Consider the following 6,000-nt stretch of genomic DNA (forward strand, 5'->3'; position numbering starts at 1 on the left):
AACGACGATGACACATAAAGCATAACTTGCGAGTTGCGGCCATGCTTCAAGGATAAGGACACAACATCCTTATTACATACTAGGCATTCTAATTAACCTTTTGTGCTCCAACCTGATAGGTTGCCGTATGTGGGGAAATCATTAATTTTCCACAAGACTGCGGCATGCATCCGAAATGTTGTCCCTGTTTCCACATCGAATGTCTCCACTCCTTTTCCCCATAATTCTTTCAACTCTTCAATTAACGAACGCAGGTAAACATCAATATTATTACCAGGTGCTCTCGGTCCGGGAATAAGTAGAGACATATAAATGAAAGGTTCTTTCACACATCACCATGGTGACATATTATATGACATCATCATAACTGGCCACATGCTATAAGGGTTGTTCATGCTACCGAAAGGATTGAACCCATCTAAAGCAAGGTCAAGTCTGATGTTGCGAGGATCACTAGAAAACCACGGATACATTTTATCAAAATCGGCCCAAGCTTTAGAGTCCACTAGATGGCTAAGGGTGTTTCCATCTTGAAGATGTTTCTTTTGATGCCATCTCATATCTGTAGCAGTCTTTTTGCACATATACAATCGTTGCAACCATGGGATTAATGGACAATATCGCAAAACTTTTTTGGGGATCTTTTTACCCTTCTTCTGATTAGTTGTATACCTCGGTTCACCACATTCTGGGCACTCGTTCGCATTTTCATGTTCACCATAAAAGACTGCACAGTCATACCTACACACATGTATTAGAGTGTAACTGAGACCCAATTCACGCATGTATGTCTTCGCCTCATAAAAAGACTTGAGAAGTGTTTCACCATCAGGAAGTGCTGCCTTAATGAGACTTAAATGCATGTTGAATGCGCTCTGAGATAACCCATGCATTATCCTTGTATGAAGCAACTTTATTAGAAACTCTAATTTTGAGAACCTTTTATAGTTTGTATATAGGGGCACTCGTGCATCTCTCATGAGATAAGCAAATGGTTTACCGAGTCAATTCAACGTATAAGAATCGCAAGGTATGGTACTTGCTGAAGTAGATTCATCACCAGTACGCGACACAGGCATATCGCCTGTGTCCATTGCAATCACCCTTTGCAAGTCACCTAACATTTCAATTACCCTTTCCGAACAGGTATCACCACCAACTATATTTGCCTCCTCATCTTCATCGTTATCATCATCGCTCTGAATTGCGTAATCTTCACTGTGGAACACTCATGTTGTGTACCTTTTCTCCATTCCAAAGTCTAATAAATGTGAATGGACCAAATCAATGTGTTTGAATGTTATGTTCTGACATTTCTTGAAAGAACACCTTATTCTACTGGTTTTGTCTGCACGAGGACGCGCGAACTCTATGAAATCATGTACCCCTTTCACGTATTTTGGAAAAAACCTACCCTGAGCATTCATCCAACTCTTATCCATGTTCATTAATTACCCTATAACATGTTCGTTCATTACATTCTCATAATGTTTATAACGCATGCATCGTGAATCCTATAATCAACCATCATACTCTAAAGGGTACGGACACTATCCCATTTAGGAATGTTGCATTTACATTGCGATCAATTGCTTAAATTCCTTTGTCGTAGTCATTATAAATTTCGGTAGCGTCTCCTCATGTCTCTCCAAGTACACGAGATGGGGGAAGTGAACATGTTGTTAGTTTTCCATCACTAACAAATTGTCATGACACCCCACTATGCACCCAGAGAACACAAGTAGAGACGCGCTCGAAATATATAATGACAATTGACAAAACATGAACGATGACAATAATGTAAATACAACTTCCTGAACTGTCCACATTGGACAATCCAAGAATGGTTGAAATACAAACATCACTAATCGTAAGTGAAATAAATAATTAACATGTTCAAGTGATTATTAGTCAACATAGTATGACTAATAATCAATTGAAATATAATAATTTATTTGTCTCACATGTACGATTAGGTATGAATGTATAGTAACCGTTCTTGGACGGGTCTAAACTTTAATGAATACATGAAATGGTAGTAATTAAATGGTAGTTCCAGTATCTCCCAAAATACAGGTCGAAATCAAATGTTCCATGTTTTTTCATTAATTTTAGAGGCAATACAATATAGATAGACACATCGAAGCACGCGTACAACCATTCAAAACCAAGTAAAATTATTAGTTACTTGTTCATGTGAGCGCTTCATTTTAATATATATATAGCTTTAGTCGGACTAACATCTTCATTAAGTTTGAAGGGAATGTGGATGAAAAAGTCTGGGTTTTTCCAGAGTGGATGATCATTTAAGTTAAACATTTAAGTTGTTTAGGGTGAGTTTGATGCCCCTATTTTGTCTTGTCGTTTTTTAAAGATAAAGGTAGCTCTAATTTTGGTATAGTTTGTTTAGTTTCTAAAAATCAACTTTTAGTTTTTTAGAAGTTACAAAAGTAAAAATTGAAAAGCTAAAAACCATTTTTTTCACGAACAATTTATTTTTTCTATTGTTGTCCTTAATTTTTTCTAACACTATAACACAGTCAATGTATAAATTATATTTCCTAAAAGACCATATTCTTTCTAGCTATTATATACTTTTAAACACCTTACAACTGTTTTCATCATATACTCAAATCTAACTTTTTCTTTCTAGCAGCGCTTTTTCATAAGGAGACCAATAGAGAAGAAATAAGTTGAACTCTAGTCATACTCCTCAAACTTTAAATTTCAATAATTTAATTAGTTTGCCTGTGTGGTTGGTGAAATTATTTTATGTTTCATTCTTTAGTTTGTTTTCTAACTATTTAATTATTTTTTATATTCTCTTTTTAACAAATTTAATTATTGATCAATGTTACTATTAGTGTATCCAAATGGTGTTTAAGTATCTAATTGGAAAAAATGAGGTGTCTACAATAATAATAGTAAAATAAATAATCAAAATACTCTCAAACCAAATAAAGTGAAAATTCCAAAATGCTATATTTTATACACAAAATACTCATAGTCAAATCTTAGTAAATTGTTCAATGCACAAAAATCCAATGTAGGTATTAACTAATAATCAATAAACACTTCCCTTCACTCCCTTCAATTTTTTTTTTTCTTTTCATGTTGGACAAACCCACCTTCTTTTTTGAGTTAATTAAACCACAACCCTCAAATCACTCTCTGAATGAAAATTTTGGCTTATAAAAACATGTGAATCAAAATGAAACAATTTCAAACGATTAATTAATTTTTAGATTAATATTCAATGGTTGCGAAACAATATATCCAAATTAATATTTTTTCTTCCATAATAATTAGCAAGTGACTTTTCCTCATAAGTCGTTGTGGGATTCTTTAATTCCTTCAAAGGTTATTTTTAAGTTGATATATATCAAACTTTAACAATGACATTTTGGCATAATGATAACTATAAATCATTTATACACGACCAATTATCCTAAATTTGAGAATATATATTTCATGATTTAGATTTGTGTTTATTTTTTGTTTTGTTGATTTAAACAAAATATAATACAAAATTATATCGAATTCAACAAATATGTGCACAATTTAAGGCCAAGCCTTGAGATCCACAAATACGAAAACCATCTCAAGGTTCTAAGATTAAGGATATAATTCACAATATTTTATATAATTATATGAAAAAAACTATCAATAATTAATTTAATAAAAATTCACAATGTAATAATATTGTACTATACACACATTCACAATAAACACCCAAATTTTAATAAAAAAAAAACATACTAGTTGGGGTTGGGAGGCAGAGGACTCAAGCGGCGGCGTGGCTGGGGCTGTGGCTCCGAGTGCAGCCAGAGGCCGGGGACTCAACAACGAGTGGCGGGTAGCAGCAGCGGTGGCTGCGGTACCTGCTGAAGGCAGCTGGAGGAGGAAGGAAAGGAGGGGAAAGAAGGGAGGAGGGAAAGCCAGGGGAAAGAAGGAAGAAGGGTGTCAAATCTGTCACTAATATTAGGGCAACAGTGACGAATTGGGGTATTCGTCACTAATACTTGAAACAAAAAAATTTATTTATTTTTAAAATACTAGTAGTGATGGTTATTTATTCGTCACTAATAACAATCTTTTAGTGACGGATCTTATTCGTCACTAATACTTTACAAATCATCACAAATATTTTCCCCAAGTAATTTATACACGAAAACTATTTCTTGGGATTTTTTTTCGGTTTTTAGTGATGAACTTATTAGTAACAGAATAAATTTCGTCACTAATAGTCCGTATTAGTGACAGTTCTCAAATTCGTCACTAATACCCCCTTTAGTGACGAAATTGAATCTGCCACTAATAAGTTCGTCACTAAAAGCCAGTTTTTTTTGTAGTGTCACATGCCATAAACTCTTGAGATACTACTTATTTGAGGATTTTTTGTACAAGTTAATTTTGGGAAATGTCCTGTTTATAGACGATATGCTGCCAATTTTTTTGTAGACATTTGCCCAAAAGGATTGAAATGACTTTTAAAATTGAAAACATTGTGTGCAAATGAAACTTGAATCTTGGATTTTAAATATTTACGCTTAGCTCATTTACTTTAAAATGTTGAATTCTCTAGAGCTGGTTGTGCGTACATATTTAACTTGCTTTGAAATTGGCAAGTTCTTATAGATAGATCACATTTTCAAACAAAATGCTGCCAAAATTTTTCAAAATTATTGCGCATAACTCTATATCATTTCTAAATGCCAAACTTCTTAAAACTTGAGTTGTGCTTTTAAAATAATTTTTGAATAATACTCAAGTTGATTTATAAAGAAAATGTATATTTTAGGGGGAGTCGCTTAATGTTAAAATCATTTGGCTTTGAGAAAATAAAAATGCATTTTACCTTCAATTTGTATATCCTTTGGAAAATACATTAAAAATTAGTAAATCTTTTCTATCACATAGTTATAACAATTGGTATCAGGTCCACATGTTTTCAGTATACTATACCTTATGAAAACATATGTTTGTTTTGGCAACCAAAGATGACTATGATAAAATTAACTTTAAAATATTTTTAAAAGGATGAGTGAAAGCCAAATGAAAAATTAATCTTTATCCTTGCATAGTCATCCATTGGGGGAGTATAGAACATTAAGATTGTTAATATACTGCATGCTACTTATACATCCTTTATGCACATTATATTTGAGTTAATTGATTGAAATAGGCTATATATTGTTTATTGAAACTCCAAACATGTCACTTAGGTACAAGGTTATGATTGGGAATGGTCCATTTTCAAAAGACATGTTACCGAATTTTTTTTAATTCCTCCTAATATAACTTCCGCATCTAAATGACATTTTTTTTTGCCTTTGTGTAATATTGCTGGGCTCTTTTGGCTGTTGCCAAAAGGGGGAGAAGAGACAAAAGTGGGTAAAACATTGATTAATCTATAATTACCCATTACTTTAATTATCTTTATGCATAAAGTTAGGGGGAGCCTGGTTGTACCCACTTTTGTATAAAGTATTTGTCATCATCAAAAAGGGGGAGATTGTTGACCTGATAGGTCATACCTAGTTTTGATTATAACAAATAGTCTTGGTACTGATGATTGTACTAAGGCTTGCATGCAAGTTCACCGTGCACGTGTATTCAGACTAAAAGACATACCTTTTGGCGTGCGGTGTTCGTGTCGATGAACGAAGAAATAATTGTTGTCTTTGTAATCATTATTTCATTTCTTCATTTATGGGATGTAAATTTAATTATGGACTATGCACCCTGCGGCTTGTAATAATTTGCATCATGCATGGTAGGTGGGGATTCTCAAATCGACTTTAGTTGGACTTTAGGTACCTACATTTAATACACAAGCCCCCAACAGCACTTATCATATCAGGGGAATCAATTCAGGATAAAAATGAACTTAATTGAGAACATTGAGAGGGTTCGGGTGACCGAACCTATGCCGTGTTAAACTGCTCGGGCGACCGAACAAGTCAATATGTTGACTTAGTGTTCGGGCACCCAAACCAC

Source organism: Malania oleifera, chromosome 5 (genome assembly GCF_029873635.1).
Source record: "Malania oleifera isolate guangnan ecotype guangnan chromosome 5, ASM2987363v1, whole genome shotgun sequence".
Classification (NCBI taxonomy): Eukaryota; Viridiplantae; Streptophyta; class Magnoliopsida; order Santalales; family Ximeniaceae; genus Malania; species Malania oleifera.